Raw genomic sequence first — 23,068 nt, 5'->3', positions numbered from 1 at the left:
TTAATTAAGAATCTAGAGTAGATGTCCATTTATATTGAGTTATATACCAGTTCATCTACATAGTTTGTGAGGCCTAATGAAAAATGAAACAGTGGGGCCACTTGTTAAAAAATTCTTAAGAATTTCAAGATGTCAGCAACAGAGCATTAACCGAGTGGGTGACCCTCCTAAACACAGGGCGTGTGAGACTACAAGTCACACAAGAAGTTGGCCCTTGTTGTATACATGACCATACTTGCCAGCAGAAAGAACTCAAGATACTGTTGTAGTTCCCAAAGGAAAACAACTTGTTTCTCTAAAGTCCCAGGCAGCAGAAGTCTTAGAAAAGTTTATTGTTAGGGTCAGGCGTAAGGCAGGGTAAAGATAGGAGTCAGAGGCTAAAAAATTTTAGCAGTCAAAGGCTTTATTTGGGAACTAAGGCCTCGGGCGGTTCCAGGGTTTAGGTCCGGGTGGGCCTTTTTCACGTCAGGTCGTGCTGTCGCTCGGTGATTTGTTGACCTCCAATTCGTTCTGGCACGCTACTAGGGGCTTTTCGTTGGGTTCCTCTGGCAAGATGGCCGACCCCTCTACTGTGGTTCCAAGGACATCCTAACATTTATTTCCCCTGATTTCTCACATACTTTATGTCCTCATGGTTCCCAAGCAATTAACCCGAATATGCACTGATTTTAATCTAATGGGATTACAGTACACATTTTGGATTATAAATCTCTTCTCATCCAAAATGACAGAATCTTCATAAATGGTATTGTAGACAAGGTCAGGGTTTTTTCTGAAATAATCAAAGTTTTCATTTTACTGCACTCAGTTAAGTTGTTGAAACTAAATAAACCCCAGAGCCTTACGTGGTCCAAGCTCAGCCTAGTGTTGCAATCAAAGAACTGTAGTTTGGCAGCCAAAAGTAATGAAAAAAACTTCGAAGGATTTGGGGGTTTCTTTTTTTCAGCCTTCTAAGGAAATGCCAAAGAAGGAAATACATTCTTAATACCCAGACAGACATCTTTAAAGTCCCCTCCATTACTGCCTCTGCCTCCAAGCATCTGGGATAACTTCGCGAAAGTCTCTCCCTGCCCACTACTCTCCATCCCACACCCACATAGGATTTTTCTTCTCTACTTCATTTCTTTCTACCATCTTCTTCTCGCATGTTCAAGTGTACATCATCCATGTCCATTTCTTGAGCACCCCATTACAGACATCTGAATAATTAAGGGCCAGACTGGGGTAGCAGGAAATTCCAGCAATGCCAGAATTTTTTTGCAGTGGCAAGAGAAGGGAACAAAGTGGTGCACACTCACAATTTTTGTCCCTGTTACAGTTATCAACACTGCTGTTAACAGAAGTTCTCACAAAATAAGCCCAGCATATTCCTGAGGAAAAGTCACAGCTGAAAATTGTTTGGGAATGGAGTAATGAAGAACACGTGTTCTAACAAGGTCTAAAAAAATGAAGTCAACATTCTAAATGAAATGTCTATGAACCAGATTTTTTTTTCCTCTAGAGCCTCTATAATCAGAGGCTCTGATAAATTTACTTGGTCTTCTGTGCAATCCAAACGAGCCCATGGACTGCCCGTATGGCACTCTGGTACCACTGAAGTTTAGATAAAGGTACTGCATTTTTTTTAAAGTGCAAAAAACAAAAACAAAAACCCTTAAACATTTTGTAATTCAAAATAAAGATGACAGCCAGATTTTTTTTTAACTAACAACAAAATAATTCCAGTAACCAACTTGAATATGTGACATAATTTAAAATGTTGAAACCATTTTTGAATGTTGAAAATATTTGTAAATATTAAATCACTTTACATTTTTTTTAAGTTTATTTATTTATTTTAAGAGTGACAGAGACTGCACAAGTGGGAGGAGGCAGAGAGAAAAGGAGAGAGAGAGAATCCTAAGCAGGCTCTACACTGTCAGCACAGGGCCCAATGTGGGGCTTGAACCCACAAACAGTGAGTTCATGACCAGAGCCAAAACCAAGAGTCAGACCCTTAACTGACTGAGCCAGCCAGGCACCCCTAAATCATTTTAAAATGTATGTTCCAACAATGATAAACTCTGTGGTAAAGAGATCATGGTACTTGGTAGGCTAATGGATCATAAACCAATAATCCTGTTCAAAAGTCTTAGCACTCAGAACCCTTCATAATTTTAAGCTAGAGAGGCACAGAAAGAATGATTCTGCTACCAGGCTCAACTATGACCACACCACCTGAACACACTGCCCTTATCCCTGCATACTTACTAAGGGAAGGTGTGGGGAGAAAACTACCGTTTGTCAGGTGCCACATGCCCAATTCTAGACACTTTACATATCATATGTAATTCATGTTTCTCAAAATACCCTGAGAGTTAAGTATACAGAAACCAGGGTTGTCATTTAATATACAGATTCCCAGGCATTGCCCCCTGGAAATTCTGATTCAGATGTGCCGGGTTGGGGCCCAAGAATCTGTGCTTTTAACAAAACCTACTCTTGACTGCAATGCTGTGAAATGATGGTCATTATTCCCGTCTTACAAAAGCAAGAAAATTGAAGTACTGAGAAATTAATTTTCTAGGACACCCAAGTGCACAAGGTGTGCGTTCGGTCTCAGGGAAGTGGGTTGCGAAGCCAACTTTATCACTACAGCATGCCACAGGCAAATAAAACTCCATCTGCACACTGTGCCTGCAAGAGTAGCCCCAGTGTATGTCTACAGCAGCTCTAGCTCCCTGTGGCCTTTTTTCCCTTCCCATCACCTGCTCCCGATACCCAGCATTACAGTCTCTTGCATTATACTCCTCGTTCTTAAATAGTAGAATTTTGCCTAGTAGCTTGAACAAAAAGACAAACTAATGAGTACCATATGATATTTCCTAATTGTCTCTAACTATACCTCTATAAAGGAAAAAAAAAAAAAAAACAGTTGGTTAAAACCAAAACGTTTGGAAATTATAACTAGCAGTTTCTAATAGACAAAACTTGTTAGGAATCTGGAGGCTTCCCTTAGCTGAGTTGTTTCTCAGACAAAATACAGTCTCAAGTCCCTGGACCCTTCAGCTGCATAATATCTCCATAGATTCATCTGCATGACTTTACATTGTTTTATTTAAAAGTTCTGCTTCCTTATCTTGGAAGCTAGTGTATTTTTAGGTGCTACATGCCTTAAAAGTGTATAACTATGAAAAATAACGTGACGCTGAAACAAGCAAAACCTTTGTCACAAAGTTGAAACTGAAGTTGTCCAAGAACTCAGCCAGTAGTACATAGTGTTTCTGCCCATTCTGAATCCACAGCAGTTTTGTGAGCTCTTATCCCTCATTTGTTTTTGAGTACACATATCAGTATGTACTGTGGCGCAGTGTCTGTTTTCCAAAAATCCAGAAACATGAGTCAGCTGTTCGACTATTATCTACAAATTTGGTAAAGTACTGTATTCATGGAATCCGAGTGTGTTTTCCAGGAATTACATCTCCATGCCTCCACACTGACTGTCCTCATTGGCATGTGAGGCTTCTGAAGTGTTCATTTCTTTTCTAAGGGAAGTTGACAGGATAGTTAATTATGGGCTCTCATTTATTCAGAATGGTTGTACAATGCAAGGATTTAATACATTCAATACTCTGGTTAATGTAAAATGTCATATACCATGTGTAACATAACTGTAACTTAAGAATATCCTTTTAACTCTGTAAACTTGGTAAAAAAAATCATTGTAGGAGCCTCTTATGGGATGAATTGTGTCCCCTCAAGAAAGATATGTGAAGAAAAATAAAAGCCAGGAGGTGGTTCAAGATGACATCATAGGAAAATCCTAAACTCACTTCCTCCCACCAACAAAAGACAACTACGGTCACATATAGAACAGTTTCCTCTGAAAAGAATCTGAGCTCCTGAACATCCACAACAAAAGATATAAAAAGGCCACATCAAGGCAGGTAGGTGAGGCAGAGATGTGGTCTTACCAAAAAAACCCACCCTCGCATGGGAATCCACAAGCAGGGGAGATCTCACAAATATGGAACCTCTCCATGAAGAGTAAGGGCTTTGTGCCCTGCATCAGGCACCCAGCCCTGGGAACCTGCACTGGAGAGACAAGCTCCCAAAACGTCTGGCTTCGAAAACCAAAAGGGCTTGCTTCCAGGAGAACCATAGGGTTGCAGAGAAAGAAGATTCCACTCCGAAAAAAAAGTCTCACATGCAGACTCACTGGCCCCAGAACCCAGAGCAAAAGCAGTAGTTTGAAAAGAACCAACACAATATGCAATGGAAATTTATTTGCTAGTTTTAAAGCTTCTGCCAGAGGGGCAAAGTCTGCCGGGAATCTCTCCAAGAATGAAGACATTGGAAGGCACCATTTTTAGACTGTCCCTCTACCTTGCGGCACCAGGGCTGGTAGATGCCATTCTTGCACTCTCTACCCTGCTTGCACCCTCCCCCTGCCCCCGCCATATCGCTGCTGCAGCACTACCGTAAGCCATGGATGAGCACCCCGTCCCCCACCCTGTGCTGCTGTTGTGGCCCCATCTCCCAGGTCACTCTCATCCACAATACAAAGAAACAAGAAAAATCTCAGGGTGCATGGGTGGTTTAGTTGATTACATGTTCAACTCTGGATTTCGGCTGAGGTCATGATCTCATGGTTACTGAGATAGCACAGAGCCTGCTTGGGATTCTCCCTCTCCCTCTCTCTCTGCCCCTCTCCAAACTGCACTCTCTAAATAAATAAATAAATAAATAAATAAATAATCTCAAATAAACAATCTAACTTTATAACTAAAGAAACTAAATAAAAAAGAAAACTTTTTTATCCTTCTCAGAAACTCTTCCATATCCTTCTCAGAAACTCTTCCAAAAAATTGAAGAAAAAGAAACGCTCCCAAACTCATCTTATGAGGCCAGCATACCCTAATACCAAAGCAGATAATGATCACACACACACACACACACAATACATGCCAATATCCCTAATGAACACAGTTGTAAAAATCCCCAACAAACTATTAGCAAACCAAGTTCAACAATATAGTAAAAGGATCATATACCACAATCAAGTGGGATTTATTACAGGAATGCAAGGATGATTCAATATCCACTATTCAATCCATGTGATATATTACATGAAAGATAAATATCGTATGATCATCTCAACAGATGCAGAAAAAGCATCTGACAAAATCTAACATCCATTTATGATAAAAACTCTCAAAAAATGGGTATAGACAAAACATACCTCAAAATAATAGAAACCATATATGACAACCCCACAGTTAACATCAAACTCACTGGCAAAAAGCTGAAAGCTTTCCCTTAAGATCAGGAACATGACAAAGATGCCCACTCTCACCACTTTTATTCAACATACTATTAGAAGTCTTAGCCAGAGCACTTAGGCAGGAAAAATAAGTAAAAGGTATTCAAATTGGAAAGAAAAAAGTAAAACTATCACTATTTGTGGATGACATGATTTCACTTATAGAAAACCCTAAAGACTCCACCAAAACAAAATATTAGAACTAATAAATGAAGTCAGTAAAGTTTCAGGGTAAATCAATATACAAAAATCTGTTGTATTTTTATATGCTAACAATGAACTATCAGAGACAGAAATTAAGACTACAATCCCTTTTATACTTGCATCAGAAAAAAATAAATAAAATATCTAGGAATAAATTTAACAAAGGTGGTAAAAGACCTAAATTCTGAGAACTATAAGACTGATGAAAGAAACTGAAGACAATACAAATAAATGGAAAGATATTCCATGCTCACAGATCAAAATAATAAATATTTTTAAATGTTCATATTACCCAAAGCAATCTATAGTTTCAATGCAATCCCTATCAAAAGTCCAATGACATTTTTCACAGAAATAGAACAATCCTAAAATTTGTATAGAACTATAAAAGACCCCAAATAACTAAAGCAATTTTCATAAAGAAAAACGAAGCTGGAGGTATCATGCTCCATGCTTTCATGCTACACTACAAAACTATAGTAATCAAAACAGTATAGTATTGGCATAAAAACAGACATACAGTTCAATGGAATTGAATAGAAAGCCCAGAAATAAAATCAAGCATATATGGTCAGTTCATTTCCAACCAAGAGGTGAAAATATACAATGGGGAAAGGATAGTCTCTTCAGTAAATGACGTTGGGAAAACTGGATAGCCACACACAAAAGAATGAAACCAGACCACTATCTTACACCATCCACAAAAATTAACTCAAAATGGGGTAAAGACTTGAATGTAAGACCAGAAACCAGAAACCTCCTACAAAAATACATAGACATTAAGCTTCTTGACTTGGCTCTTGGCAATATTTATTTGGATTTGACTTTAAAGGCAAAGGCAACAAACTAAAATAAACAAATGTTGGGACATCTGGATAGCTCAGTAGGTTGAGCGTCCAACTCTTAATTTTGGCTCCGGTCATGATCCCCCATGAGATAAAGTTCTTCATTGGGCTCCACACTGAGCATGGAGCCTGCTTGAGATTCTCTCTCTCTTTCCCCCTCTGCCCCTCTCTCCTACTCAGATACTTTCTATATATATTAATTAAACAAATGAATCTACATCAAACTAAAAATCTTCTGCACAGTGAAGGAAAACACAAATAAAGAGCAATCACCTTCTGAATGAGAGAAGACATTTGCAAATCATGTATCCAATAAGGGATTAATATCCAAAATATATAAAGAACTCCTACAACTCAATAATGAAAAAAAATTAATTAAAAATGAGTAGAGGCTCTAAATAGACATTTTTCCAAAAAAGACATACACAGATACCAACAAGCACATAAAAAAGATGCTCAGCATCACTAATCACCAGGGAAATCCAGATCAAAACCACAATGAGATATCATCTCATACCAGTCAGAATGGATAATATCAAAAAGACAAAAATCACAAGTGTTGGCAAGTATACAGAGAAAAGAGAACCCTCGTGCATTGTTGGTAGGAACATAAATTGGTGCAGATACTGTGGAAAACAGTATCAAGTTTCCTCAAAAAATTAAAAATAGAACTACTATATAATCCAGCAATTCCACTTTTGCATACTTACTCAAAGAAAGAAAAAAACACTAATTCAAAAAGATATATGTAGTCCTATGTTCACGGCAGAAGTATTTACAATAGCCAAGATATGGAAACATGTGTCCATCAGTAGATGAATGAACAAAGAAGATGTGTATTACACTAAGTGAATAAGTCAGAGAAGGACAAATACCATAAGATTGTACTGATCCATGGAATCTATAAAACAAAACAAATTAACAAATCAAACTCATAGATGTAGAGAATAGATTGTTGGCTGCCAGAAGGGAGCAGGGTTGGTGGATGGGTGAAGGGTATTAGGAGGTATAAAATTCCAGTTGTAAAATAACTAAGTCATATAGTCAATAATATTGTATTACAAGTTTGAAAGTTGTTAAGAAAGTAAATCTTAAAACTTCTCATTACAAGACAAAAAAATCTGTAATTGTGTATGGGGATAGATGGTAACTAGACTTATTATGGTGACCTTTTTGCAATGTATACAAATGTATGTTGCACACCCAAAACTAATATAATGTTGTATGTTGATTATATCTCAATTTTTTAAAAAAGAGAAACACACTACACACACACACACACACACACACACACACACACACACACACTAAAGGCCTGATGCCCAGTAACTCAGAATGAATACAACTTTACTTAGAAACAAGGTCACTGAAGATGTAATTAGTTAAAACGAGGTCACACTGGAGTAGTTGGAACTTTACTCCAGTATGACTGGTGTCCTTACAAAAAGGATAAACTTGGGACACAGAAACAGACATGTACAGAGGGAAGATTATGTAAAGAGACACACAGGGAGAAGAAAAATCATGGGAAGATGAAAACAGAGATTAAAGTTACCCTGCCACAAGCCAAAGAATGCCTACGGCCACTGGAAGTTAGAGACAAGGAAGATCCTCTCCCAGATGGTTCAGAGAGGGGCATGGCCCCTTACAGCTGTATTTGGAACTTCTAGCTCCAGAACTGTAAGACAATAAATTTCTATTGTTCCAAGACACCCTGTTCCAAGATACATTTGCTCATATTTTTGCATCTGTGACTGCTGGAAAACGTCAGAGGGAGCCAGAACTGAACTGAGATCCGTTTTTAAGTAAACTTATCCAGCTCAAGGGTTTAATGCCATTTATATCATATGACTTCCAAAGGTATTATCCATACTCATGACCTCTCCCAGAGCTCAAGAATCAAATCTCCCTGGATAGCTCCTCTTGACTGTCTACTGACATCTCAAAATTAGCATGACCAAAGCAGGATTTTGAATTCAATACCCACCCAACCTTCCCGTAGTCTACTCCAGCTAAGTAAATGACATCACCGTCTACTAGGTTTTTCAAGCTAAAACACTGGAGTCATCTTCTACCTTCCCTATTACCACATGCAATTCATTTGTGTGTCCTCTTAAGTTCTACCTCCAAAATAAGTCGTCAGTTCCCTGAGAGACTCACTGTGAGATGGAGATTTATAATAAAATATTTCAGTAAAAAACATTATTGGGAATTTGATAGGGATTGCATTGAAGGTATACACTGCTTTGGAATAATATGGACCTCTTAATCAAATTAGGTCTACCAGTGAGCACAGGATGTTTATCCATTTATTTGTGTTTTCTTTAATTTTTTTCAGCAATGTTTTATAGTTTCCAGTGTACAAGTTTTTCATCTCCTTAGCTAGGTTTATTCCTAAGTGCTTTATTATTTTGATACTGTTATAAATGATGCTATTTTTCTAATTATTTTTTTGGATTGTCCACTGTTAGTATATAAACACAAAACTAATTTTTGTATGCTGATTTCATATCCTATAACTTCAATGAATTCTTTTATTGGTTATGACAGAACCAATTTTTTTATTGCTTATGGTTCTTTTTATTGGTTATCCCTCCCTTTGGAGGGATTCCTTAAGGTTTTCTACATCTAAGATGGTTGAATTGAAGAAGTGAAAGCACTCATCCTTGCCTTGTTCCTGATCTTGAAGGAAAAGCTTTCAGTCTTTCACCATTGAGTATGATGTTTACTGTGGGTTTTTAATATATGGCTTTTATCATACTAAGGTAGTTTCTCTGTTTGCCCATTTCGTTGAATGTTATCATGAAGGGGTGCTGAATTTTGTCAAAAACTTTTTTTGCTTCAATTGAGATTATGGGTTTTTTTTTTTTTTTTGGTTCATTCTGTTAATGAAGTGTATTACATTGATCAGTTCTCCGATGTTGAATAGCCAAATTATGGAAAGGCCCAAACTCAAAATTATTTGGAGCCCAAACATCCATTGACTGATGAATGGATAAAGAAGACGTGGTATTTGCACATTTGTGCCATTTGCAACATGGATGGAGCTAGAGAGTATTATGCTAAGCAAAATAAGCCAGTCAGAGAAAGACAATTACCATATGATTTCACTCATCTGTGGAACTTAAAAAACAAAACAGATGAAGATAAGGGAAGGGGGGGGGTGGTAAAGAGAGGGAGATAAACCATAAGAGACTCTTAACTACAGAGAACAAACTAAGGGTTGATGGAGAGAGGTAGGCAGGGGGATGGGCTAAATGGGTGATGGGTATTAAGGACTGCACTTGTGATGAGCACAGGGTATTATATGTAAGTGATGAATCATTAAATTCTACTCCTGAAACTAATATTACACTAGATGTTAACTAACTAAAATTTTAAAAAATCTTGAAACTAAAAAAAAAAAAAAATCTATGTTGAACCATCTTTGCAGCATTTGAGGAATAAATCCCACTGGTCATCACATGTGATCCTTGTAATGTGATGTTAAATTTGGTTTGCTAGTATTTAGTTGAGGATTTTTGCATCAATGTTCATGAGGGATACTGCTTTGTAGTTTTCTTATAGTGCCTTTTTCTGGCTTTGTGATCAGAGTAATGCTGGCTTCACAGAATGAGTTAGGAAGTGTTCCCTCCTCTTCAATTCTTTGGAAGAGTTCGAGACGGACTGACATTAATCCTTCAAATGTTTAATAGAATTCACCAGTGAACTCATAAGATCCAGGACTTTCCTTTGTTAGAAGATTTTTGATTACTGTTTCAACCTCCTTACAAGTTATAGATCTATTCATATTTTCTATTTCTTCATAATTCACTTTTAGTACATTTGGTGTTTCTAGGGATTTGTCCATTTCATCTAGTTATCCAATTTGTTGGCATGCAGTTAGTTGTTCAATGTGTTATACTTTTTGATATTATTATAACCAGAATTGTTTTTATTTCATTTTCCAATTTTTTACTGCTATTATATGAGACACAACTGATTTTTTAACATTAACCTTATACCCTACGAACTTGTTAAATTGATTTATGTATTCTAATGGGCACTTTATAGATTCCTGAAGATTATCTATGTAAACCATCCTATCATCTACAAATATAAACAGTTCCACTTCTTTCTTCTGATTTTTGTCTTTTACTTAAATGCATTTTTACCAATTCAATTTAAAGGTTTTAAGTAAGAGAATGATATTTTAAATTTTCACCAAAATGTCATTTTTAAAGCTCTCAAAGGCTAAAGATTAAAACTGTCATTGAATTCAGCAAATGTTTATGTACTCTATTCCTACTGTGGCAATAAAGCAGAATAAGATTCTGTTCTAGATGAACTGTCCTAAAGGAATTCACAACTCACTACAGAAGTGATATGGAAGTTGTAACTTCAAAAGCTGGGAGGGATTGCTAGTCAGTCACGTAAAGCAAAGAAATGTTTTTGGAGAACAAGACATCTGATTTAGCCTTTGAAAAAGGAGTGGCATTCAGATTAATAGTAGGAAAGATTCAGAAACAGAGTAAACAAAAGTACAGATGGAGAGATACGCAAAATATGTTCCAAAGGTAGAGACAGACACCAAATCAAATTGTTATAAGGAATACTGGCAACTGCCGGCAGAAGGTCTCACATGACTAGCTACTCGGTTTGAATTTCCTGTTCTACTTACTTAAAGGTTATCAAGCAGGAAAGCAGGACAAGAGGCAATCTCCCAACTAGACCTCAGTCCAGGAAAGCCAGAACTTTGAGAGGAGATCATAGATATAAATATCATTACCACTGGCAGTCCACATAAGGGTTGAACAGTTTTTCTGTGCCGGTGTTTATGCAAAGCCAAATAAGTAATGTTCCTGATGACATCCTGATAACTCCATTTAAAATAACATAGCTGGAAGTGCCCATATCAGATTCTATGTTGTAAAAATGACTTAATGTAAGGCTAACATACATTTGACATTCCGAAAAGAGCGTCCGACTTTGGCTCAGGTCATGGTCTCACGGCTTGTGAGTTTGAGCCCCGCGTCGGGCTCTCCCCGCGTCGGGCTCTGTGCTGACAGCTCAGAGCCTGGAGCCACTTCAGGTTCTGTGTCTCTCTCTCTCTCTCTCTCTCTCTCTCTCTCTCTCTCTCTCTCTCTCTTGCTCTCTCTCACTCTCTCTCTCTCTTGCTCTCGCTCTCTCTGCCCCTCCCCGCTCACACTCTGTTTCCCTCTGTCTTTCAAAACTAAATAAACATTAAAAAAAAATTTAATATTCCAAAAAGAGGAAGCACTTCTGCCATGTGGATGAAATTGTTCAGGAAAAAAAGTCTTTCATTCTAAAGGTTTTCTTAAAATGCTTTGATATAGTGTGCTGAAAACTCATTCTAAAGCTACTAATTACAGAGAAAATTTATAAGGAGTTCGATCTTTTTTTTTTTAATTTTTTTTAATGTTTATTTATTTTTGAGAGAGAGAAAGAAACAGAGCACGAGTTGGGGAGGGGCAGAGAGAAGGAGACACAGAATCCGAAGCAGGCTCCAGGATCCTAGCTGTCAGCACAGAGCCTGACACAGGGTTCAAACTCACAAGTCATGAGATCATGACCTGAGCTGAAGTCAGACGCTTAACCGACTGAGCCATCCAGGCACCCCAAGTGTTAGATCTATCTTAAGTGCCACCCAAAAAGAATTTCATCTTTGAAATTAAAAAAAAAAAAAAAAAAGTCTGAGAGACTCAGAAAAATGCTTTAAGTAGTTTTATCAGTATCTGGGTATAAATCTTCTTACATTCTCTCATTGCCTTGATCTCCCACATAGTCTCATGGTCTACAAGACTACTGAAATGGTACATTACAAAATCCAACAAATCTGAATGCCTGGAGCCACCGTGGCCATGGTGCAAAAAGAGATTCCCTCAGTCCAGTGCCAGTGCTCTGCCCTGCCCTGCCAGAAATGCACTCCTCTCTACCTACTAGCATCCATGCCTCTGGTTCTTGGGAAGACCATTTTTGGAAAGAGCCCTAAATTAGGCTCCCCAACAGCACACACACCTTTTGTGCCAGCTCAAGCAGCAGTAATTTCCCTTCGGTCAATCAGGGTTCAGCCAGGAAAACAGAAGCCACTCTAAGTATCTCAGCCAAGAAATTATTTTAATAAAGGGATTCCGAAACTTGAAAAACTGTTTAAAGGACTAAGGGAACAACAGTCATGGAAGCCTCTATCTACATTCAGTAAATCAGGAGAGGCAGAAATCCCAAGAAATTTCCACCAGCATCAGAGTGAGTAAATCTCAGAACACCCACTAGCCATTTGCAAAATCTCACTTCTGTCATCTGCTGCTGGTCATTCACCTGCAGCCAAAGACCAGTGACCCTTCCTTCTCTTCTGCTTTCCCAAACTCACACACATGCCTCACACCAAAGGAACATAAGCTGGAACCTGCTGACAAGGTGAACTGGGAAATGTAATTTTTAGCATTCCCTACAATGCAGTGAGAGGCTTCAAAAGGCAAGGACATTGCCGAACACCAATATCCAGCACACCTTTATTCTCTTCACAATCCACAGCTAAAAGCATTCCCAGGAAATCCAGACTCATTCCTTCATGGTATTCTCATCGTGATGATTTCCCTCCAGAGATTCAGTTCAGTGCTCCTCCTTCCCTATGCTGGGTTCTTCTGGTCCTACTTGTAACCATATCTGCTTCCCCCTGGAAACCGTGCCTCATCTTCCAAAGAGCTACTTTTCCAGAGTTCAAATAACGGTGTGTGGGCTATTGTGGGTGAAGAGGTAGGGGAGAAATAGTGTGGAGAAGCTTTCACTAAACTCAAGATGAAACACCTAACATGAAAATAATAGGTTGTGCAAAATATACTGAACGGTGCTCCAGTTAGCCAGCCTAGTACATACAAACAATCAAGAAGTGTGTACGTTACTTTAGTTCAGAATATTCCAACTCAAAAAGAATCCACAGAGTAGGTAGAGATTTGCTGTGTCTGATCCCCATTATTCCACTCATCCTCCACACCCATTGCACACGTATCTTTTATAGTAATTCAATATGTGTCTGACTCTCTTATGTGTCTGACTTTCTCACTGTATTGTGAGCTACATGAGTGCAAGTATCATGGTTGGCTAATCTTTGTATCTCTGCTGCATAATGTGATACCAACTATATAGCAAGATTTCCATGAATAAATTGAATAGGAAGATGGAGCTTAAAGAGTTTTCTACCATATCTCCAACTGGCTGTTCAATGTTCCTGTGTGTATATCACTTCATCACTTCAAATATAATATATCCAAAATAAAATTCATTTATTTCTTTAAATCTTTTCCTCTCAATAAGTAAATAGTGATTTTTTTTTAAATGGATAAATTCTCAGACTAAGATGTTTTATGGATCCATTTAAGAAGAGATGTGGGAGGGGCACCTGGGTGGCTCAGTCGGTTAAGCGTCTGACTTCGGCCCAGGTCATGATCTCACAGTTGGTGAGTTCTAGCCCTGCGTCAGACTCTGTACTGACAGTTCAGAGCCTGGAGGCTGCTTCAGACTCCGTGTCTCCCTCTCGCTCTGCCCCTCCCATGCTCACACTCTGTCTCTCTCTCTCAAAAAATAAATAAAAGCATTTAAAAATTCAAAAAAAAGAAGAAGGAGGAGGAGGGGAAGGAGGAGAGATGTGGGGGGAAAATGGAATGAGAAAAGATTTTCCATGAAGATAGAAATGAAGATTATTGTGCACTAGGCAACAACTAATGGTGATATAGCCAGAGGAATTGATGGCATCTTTAAAGTATTTTAATAGTTATTGCATATTCTGAATAATGGTATTTCCAGGTTTATTTCATAATGATACAAAATTTTAGGAGCAATTTTAAGTATTACCACTTCAACCCCAAATTTCATGAAAAGCCCCAAAAGAGACATAAATGAGGATACATTACCACCATCATGTTAGAAAAAAAGAAAGTGTACCATCTGAAGACATTTTGAGGACTCTCTGAAAGGTGATCAGCCGAGAGAATCATATCTCTAGAGTCACAAAACTGAAAAGAGCCTCAATAGAAAACACATATAGAAGAAGGCTACATGCAGCTCAGAAAGTTCTGGAGTCAACAGATAAAATAATAGGGAAGGGTCTGAAGGCAGCTTTGAAGATTCAAAGCTGGCTAGTCACTCCCACATCCTGCTGAACAGCTGCCAGGAGAGATACTGGCAACTGGGCTAAAACACTGACATTAGGGCCCAAGACCAAGGTGGTTTCCAGGAAGAAACTAACCCAAGGAAGAGCCCAGAACCTCCCTACATAGCACCTATCAGCCAACTGTGCACTCCATCTCTCCCACATGATCACTAAAGATGAGCGAGCTACAGTTACCACAATCAGCATTCTCACACACATGACAAGGACAAAGATGGGAAAACAACTAAAAATTACCAAACATTTGAGTAAAAGCAACACCATCAAAGAATGGCACCAAATCCAACCAACCAAGTAACTAACAGCTGAGAAAATAATAGAATAATCGCAAGGGAAAGGAATTTCAGTAAAATTTATATATAATTTTTACGGACTGAATTGTGTCCCTTTATTTTTCCCCTTTTTTTTTCAACGTTTTCAACGTTGGTTTTTTTTTTGTTTTTTTTTGTTTTTTTATTTATTTTTGGGACAGAGAGAGACAGAGCATGAACGGGGGAGGGGCAGAGAGAGAGGGAGACACAGAATCGGAAACAGGCTCCAGGCTCCGAGCCATCAGCCCAGAGCCCGACGCGGGGCTCGAACTCACGGACCGTGAGATCGTGACCTGGCTGAAGTCGGACGCTTAACCGACTGCGCCACCCAGGCACCCCTTTTTCCCCGTTTTAAAGTTTATTTATTTGAGAGAGACAGAGACAGAGACAGAGAGAAGAAGCAGGGGAGGGGCAGAGAGAGAGGGAGACAGAGGATATGAAGCAGGCTCCTCACTGATAGCAGAGAGCCCAATGTGGGACTTGAACTCACAAACCACGAGATCATGACCTGGGCTGAAGTTGATGCTTAACCAGCTGAGGCATCCATGTGCCCCTTTGTGTCCCTTTAAAATTGGTATCTTGAAGCCCTAAATCCCAATATCATAATATGTGATTGTATTTGGAGACAGGACTTTTAAAGAAGTAATTAAGTTAAGTGATGTAATCAGGATGGGCCCTAATCCGATCTGACTGGTGTCCTTACATAAGAAGAGGAGCTTGGGACACAAATGGAACACCAGATATGCCCAGGCACAGAAGGAAGACCGTAGCAAGAGGCAGCCATCTGCAAGCCTAGGAGAGAGACCTCAGAGGAAGCCAGCCTCCAGAACTGTGAGAAAATAAATTTCTGTTGTTGAAGCCACCAAGTCTATTCTATGGTTTTGTTATGGCAGCCCTCACAAGCTAACTCAACAATGGTGTTTTCAGAGAGAAATCAGGGAATATTGCCAAAAAATCCCCCCAAAATACTCCAAAAACTAAAGAGTTCAGAAATTTAAAATGTTATTGTTGAATTTTTTTTTAAGTTACCTAAATAGAATACACACAGCTGAAGAATGAACTGGTGAGCTGGAAGAGGAAAAAGGAAACTAAGCAATTCTCTCAAAATGTTGCACAAAAGAAAAATGAGATAGAACACACAAAGGAAGAACTCAAAGACACAGAGAACATATCCAGGACTTTCAACAGCTGTCTGACAGGTATCCCAGGGTGAAAACAGAGATAACAGAAAAGAGGAGATAGCACAGAAGTTATTGCAGAAACTTCCCCAGAGCTTAAGAAATACATGAGACTTTTCATTCAAATGCCCCACGAAGTGCTCATCAGAATGAATAAAAGAACCACAGTAAGTCACATCTACCATGACACTTCAAAAATCCAATTATAAAAAGAAAATCCTAAATACTTCTGGAGACAGGGGAAAGATTATCAACTGAGGAATGGGAATTAGATTACTACCTATCATTTCAACAACAACACTGAATGTGAGAAGATGTTGGATTACCATATTCAAAATTCTACAAATAAGCAACAGTGAACCTTGAATCCTATGCCAACCAAATTTCAAATGGAAACGCAAAAGAAAGACATGATCAGATACAGAAGAACTCAGAAAACTTATGTTTCTGAAGTAATTTCTCAAGGGATGCACTCCAAAAAGAATTAAAAACTAAATATAAGAAAGAAAAAGATGTGAAATACAATAAAATGTGGAAAGCAAGGGGCACCCAGGTGGCTCAGTCAGTTGAGCATCGGACATCAGCTCAGGTCACAATCTCAAGGTTGGTGAGTTCGAGCCCCACATCGGGCTCTCTGCTGTCAGCTCAGAGCCTGCTTCAGATTTTCTGTCCCCCTCTCTTTGCCCCTCTCTGGTTTGCCCTCTCTCAAAAATAAATTAAAAGAAAAAGAAGGGAAATGAGGGATCTTACTGAGATTAGTAATTATACCAGATAGCTACGAATAGATGTCTGATGGAGTAAAGAACAGGTTTATGTCAGGAACAGAGAGCAATGAACTTCCTCAGCTGCCCCTTCCATCAATGGCCATTTGTGCCGGGAAAAAAAAACACAACAGTGATCAACAGTATAGACTGAGGCTAAAGTCCCAGCTCCCCATTTACTGGCTGTGTGACCTTCTTCATCATACTTCCCTTCTTGGATTTGTGGTTTGTTCATTGTTTAAGTGGAATTAAACACCTTGCAAAATTGCTATGCCGTTAAATAAAATAAGGTAAGCCTCCCTTGATGACCCATCATCTGCACTTCTGGACAGATATATAGAGTGATATTGATATCACTGGGACCTTCCCCCTCCTTCTGCTTTTCTCTTCCTCTTCTTTACTTATACTGTCCTTAGAAATTTTTGGTGAATCCAAACTTTGGAACAGTTGTAGAGATAAGTTGTCATGGTGAGCTTGCCACAGCCAGGCCCCTATTGTGTCTTTCCCAGAACCTCATAGGACCTTCACCACAGCCCAGGGGGCTTGGTGTGAAACCCTGGCAACATCAACTTGCTTCACCACTGATCACCACCATCTTTAGATTAAGAATTATTGTTTTTACACCCTCCACAAATCATGTTGGGTTGCTCCCAGAAAAGAAGGGGATAGGACCACAGAGAAGGGCATCAGTACTCATTTCTTAATGCCAAAAGTAACAGAATTACAGAGGCCTGTTGTTGCTGATTTAAAAGTTGTTGTTTATGTTGAATCATCACCTGTATTTGTTGTGTTAAGTGTTTCTCCTTATCTGTCACTTCCTTACCACTTCTAAGCCTTAGAACTGTGAGCTATCTGTAATCAGTCATTAATGTTTTAGTTGCCTTCAGTCAGTGAATACTTGAAGAAACTGGGAATTCTTGAAGATCTGGTAGTTACTCAAGAAAAAGCCAACAAATAATAGGGTACAGAAAAACCTCAAATAAAACTAGACAGGTATTGTCGGATATGCATGGTACAAGGATACACAAAGTCTTCTGTCTTGCAGAGTCAAAATGTGCCCTCTAAGTCGAATAACAACCATATAGTTTATTAACTTCAAAAAATCATAAGCATTTAAATTTATGCCATTTATGTATTTTTAAGTATTTTTATTTACTTTATATGTGATGACATTTATTAACGTTTTAATTTAATCATAAGTAAAAGTCAATAATTAAAAAACAAATACATGAGAATATCTGTGCAGTTTTTTGGCTTATTGAATTCCTAGTTAGTGGAGGATTTACCCCCATCGTCCTTGAGCTTTCCACCTTTATTTTCCAATGATTTATTTAAAAATCATCCCAGGTCCTTGACTCAATAGGTACATCATGCTTAAGGAGGACAACTATTTTTACCAATAACTTCTTATTTTAAAATGGCTCAGATGAGGGGCACCAGGGTGGCTCAGTCAGTAAAGCAACTGACTCTTGGTTTCAGCTCAGGTCATGATCTCGTGGTTCATGGGATCAAGCCTCATGTCGAGCTCTGCACTGACAATGTGGAGCCTGCTTGGGATTCTCTCTCTCTCTCCCTCCCCCACTGGTACTCTTTCTCTGTCTCAAAAAAAAACAAAAAAAAATAAGCATTAAAAAAAAAATGCCTCAGATGGGACAGAGCCCACCCTCCACAAAGACTTGATGGAGGCCATTTCTAAAGACAACCTCCTTGACTTCAGGAGGAGAAGGCATGGAGCAGGGTGGCCTGAATCTCTGCACTCCCTGCATCCCCGCATTGGGGGAGAAGCTTCAACCAAGTTCTCCAGGAGACCTCCATCCTGCAGGTGGCAATGGCGGTGACTTCCACAGACTGGTCTTCTAATGTGGACCCTGGCCCAGTCTCCTCCCACCTGTTGGGGAGCCACTTCAGGGAGGTCTTGACCTCTCCCTTCTCGAACGGGGTAGGGATGGAAGCAGAGGTGCTCTGCTAGGTGGGGTCCGAGGGAGGCCATGGAGGCAGGTCCAGTCCTGAGGACAGGCCATTCCAAGGGCAGGAAAGGTGGAGAGGAAGCTGCTGGGACACAGGTCCTCAGCCTGAAGGGTATGCACAGACTCAGATACAGAGGTGAGACCCAAGCTCCTTCCAACGGGGCCTCAGGCCCGGACACTGGGATCAGCCCCATTCAGATTTTACACCCAAGTGTCCTGGTCAACTTGAAGCAGCTTAGATGGACACTCTCTGGGTCTTGTCCTCACATCCCCCTGGCCGGCCACCTGACAGGGCTGAACGTCACAGCTCTAGCGTCTGCCATCGAGCAGCATTCCTCTTCTAGCTCCTTTCAGACAATCTTATTTCTCTACAGTATTAGAAGAGCAGGATCTGGGGACTGTGTGTCACACCTGTGGCCACCTTCTTGGTCCGCTGAGGGGGTTTCAGAGACACCTTATGTGGTTGTCAGCATACTGGGTACTTTTTTGAGAGGAGTGCACGTGGGAAGCAGCCTGGCCTGGGATCAGAGACTGTCTCCACCACACCAAGCAGCAACGCATAGAGGGGAGGACAGTCCCTCCCCTCACAGTGGGAGACTCTTAATCCCCAAACCCCCATCTCCCCTAGCCTGCCTCAGTGCCTGAGATGCCACCATTTGCATCCTCTTTCTGGTTAAGCTAGAGAATCCTTATTTCACTGCAAATATGCTTGTGTTTCTCATGAAGCCATTGTCCATCCTGAGGAAAGCTGGCTGGCTCAGATCCGATTGGCATCACAGCAGCGGTCTAGAGGCTGGTGGGGTGGTTTGGTGAGGAACAGATATTGACCTCATTGCTCCCTGGCACTGCTGTGCCCTTCTAAATGGAGAGAGGAGGGACACCTGGGTGGCTCAGTTAAGTGTCCGACTTTGGCTCAGGGCACGATCTCACGGTTCATGGGTCCGAGCTCCACATTGGACTCTGTGCTGACAGCTCGGAGCCTGGAGCCTGCTTCAGATTCTGTGTCTCCCTCTCTCTCTGCCTCTCACGATCTCAATCTCTCTCTCTCTCTCTCTCTCTCTCTCTCTCAGAAATAAACATTAAATAAATAAATAAATAAATAAATAAATAAATAAATAAGAAGAGACAAGACTCAAGGTCTCAAACAGGAATAAAAATAGGCTCTCTGAAAAAAAAAAATGCCTCAGAAATGTCCTTCTGGTTTTCAGTTTATTGTAAATTGTATGAATCTAGGCATAGAATATGGAAAGTTAGACTGACAGCATGTCCATCGTAAGTGGTGACATATGTATACTCTTAAAAATCCAGAAAAATTTGTGTTGGCACTTTACCTCCTTTTCATAAAAATGTTAAGTGTACAAAAAGTACTAGATTTCATCATGATGTCCAAATGCTTTAAAGCATGTAGGGTTGATTGTATTCTTAGACTTATTTTTTTTAATGTTTATGATAATGGATTTTCTTTATCTAATAAAAATGTGGGGAACGTAAAATACAGGGAATCCAAAGCAATCCTGTATGCTTTTGTTTGGCCTCCCACACAAAATACCCAAGTAAAGAGGCTTGTCCTCATATACCTACATCAGAGAATAAATTTACAAATGTAGCCCGCTGACTTAACACTTCCCACCCACAATAAGTGTGTTTTTCCTTTGCAGGTTTCCTCAAACCAAATGTTTTCATTCCTTATATTTAAAAGGTTGTAACTCTTTTTTTTTTTTAAGATTTTATTTTGATGTAATGTCCACACCCAATTGTGAGGCGCAAACTCACCACTTCAAGATCAAGAGTTGCATGGCCTATGGACTGAGACAGCCGGGTGCCCCCAAAGGCTGTAACTCTTAAGATACTGGCAGAGTAAAGCTTCAGATATGGAATGCCGGCAATGTAGCTTTAATGTGACTTGGGACTCATTCAGTTGTTCTCTTTTCCTTACGGATCTTCACCCTGCCTCTATCCAAAGCCTATTCAAACACCTAGCATCACAGTGTACCACAGTGGAATCAGCAAACTCAGTTTGAATTTCTGCCGCCTCTAGTGCTAATGTGTTATCATGCGAGATCTTACATTCTCTGAGCCTCCATTTTCCTATCTGTAAAAATAGAGATAATAGTACAAGGCCATCTTCAAACAAATAAATGACCTATGTGAAAGAAAATGGACCATAATAGATGCTTGATAAACTCTAGTTTCTCTTCCCTAGTTTAAGGAATGTAGAAGCAAGAACGACGTTTGTGTCTATAAATTCGTATCACTTGACTTCCACAAATCTTTATCTTCACAATCTATATGCAAATTCAAGGGCAGAGTACCAAAGAAAAAAGGCTAAAATGTGTGTCTAAAAAAAAAGCACTAAAATCCTCTGCCTGGTGTCCACAGTCTCAGACAACCCAAAATACTCTTAGCAAGAATTTCCACTGCCCCTCCTCTTAATTGTTAATGATAAGACCAACAGAACAGAGCTGACAGTTATTTACCATTAGAATACAGTGATGACTCAACTGTCAATAAAATTTTAATATAACCAAATGTATTCAAATTAAAGTATAATGTAGTATTTTGTATACAAGTCAGAAAGTATTTCAGGACTTTGTCCTATCTCTATTTGCTGATGGGAACACTTAGTAATTTTTTCCAGTTATTTTCACCGTCTGCTTCTTGAGCTAGATATTAGAAGCTTGCTCTAGTAATACATCCTAGAAGACCAAAAAGTGACATAAACACAAATATCGGGGTAACTGAATAAGGGAATTTGGGCAAACAACTGCAAAGAAGAGAGCTATTCTATCTTGTGGAGTATCACATTCTCTGTTCCCTTTTTATGGACATTTTGTCCTTCAGAATTCCAGTCAATAGTTTAGCCACACTCTGAAAAGTCATTTTCCCACTCAAAATTATAGTGGAGCCAATGGGTTTAGAAGCCCTTGGGGAGATATCTTATATACCATCTGGGACAAAGAAAATAAAGTATTTTTTCATTTCCTTGGCAGTTACAAATTTACCTAATGGTATCAGTCCAAATTAAGCAGAAACTAAAGTAAAATTATTTAAAATATTTGGCAATTTGTGTTTTAAGTCCTATTGACAATATCAACACACTCACAATGTAAATCACGAATCATATGAAATAGTAATTTTCTTTAAAAATGTTCAATTTCTTGGCCCATGTTCTAAAAGAACACTATAAACGGACTGATTGTAGCAAGAATTTTATAGAACATTTGTGGAATAAAATATGTGAGGAATTTCTCTAGTTTATTTCCTTAAAATGAGCCACACCATAAAAGTGGTTATAACACACTTTTATGTATGTATAAATGTCCCTGGGCCCTCTTAATTGTTGGATTGTTAGAGGAACTTTGCTATGAGAGCTGAAGAACTCCAGCTGGAGTCTTTCCGTTCCCCAATTGTTACTGAAGGTTTGCTTTAATTATCTAGCTGAGCTGCTGTAATTAGCATCAACAAAGCTGTGTCCCATGATGACTCAAACTACACCACTCGGAAGGCTATTACAGTTTGGACAAACCTTCTGAAATATAGCATTCCACCTGGCAGCTAATCCCAGAAATTAATGTCCATTCAATTTCCATGCCCTCTCCTCCCCCCCAATGTGTTTGTGAACTGCTCACTGACAACTGTAATATGTTTGTAGTACAAACAGTACTTTGAAAGCACGGTTTAAATCTGTTCAGGCTTTCTCATGTGGCTGGAATGTTGGCATAGCTCAGAAAACAAAAGTCAACTTTAAAAAAAAAAAAAAAAAAGTTGGTTCATCCAAGAAGAGCGAGATCACTATCGAGCTTCACAAAGGCAATGTAATGTGAACAGGGCAGTGGGGTTAATTCTGTTAAGTGACTGCCACAGGCCTTTGCTTGTCTTGGAGTTTTAGCCTTTGCCGCATACAGGGTGGGCCTTGTTAAACTGCCAAGTCGACAATTTTATATCCAAAGGCACTTTTGACAATTTTACATCTGAAGGCTTTGCTTTTCTATTGTGATTTTTCAGCAGGAAAGTTAAAAGTGCCTGGGGAGGGGACTTTTTCATTTCTGAGGCCATCATAACACTTAGCAAACTCAATAGATCCTTGTTTGCTGAATCCAAGCTTAGAAATTAGGTTCTAAGAGAGAAAAAAAAAAAAACAACGGAATAAAATCATTAATTTGGATATCACGGTGCACTCCGCTCATTTCTTTTGGCTGGTCCTTTTTAAAAATGGGCATCAGATCTCTGTTTCCGCTGAACCATCTCAAAAACGGAATCACAAGGCTGAGTTACAAACTAATGCACAGTGTGGGGTTATCTTTCTACTGTTGGGACGTTTTCCAGCTGGGTA

General features: G+C 39.3%; 1 long non-coding RNA gene across 1 annotated transcript in view; it reads right to left on the bottom strand.

Annotated features, from left to right (window-relative positions):
• Nucleotides 1–23,068, bottom strand: part of LOC122198477 — a 267,549-nt gene that overhangs the window by 196,612 nt on the left and 47,869 nt on the right. The window lies entirely within an intron of this gene.

Source organism: Panthera leo, chromosome C2 (assembly GCF_018350215.1).
Source record: "Panthera leo isolate Ple1 chromosome C2, P.leo_Ple1_pat1.1, whole genome shotgun sequence".
Classification (NCBI taxonomy): Eukaryota; Metazoa; Chordata; class Mammalia; order Carnivora; family Felidae; genus Panthera; species Panthera leo.
This window is presented reverse-complemented; position numbering and strand designations above follow the sequence as displayed.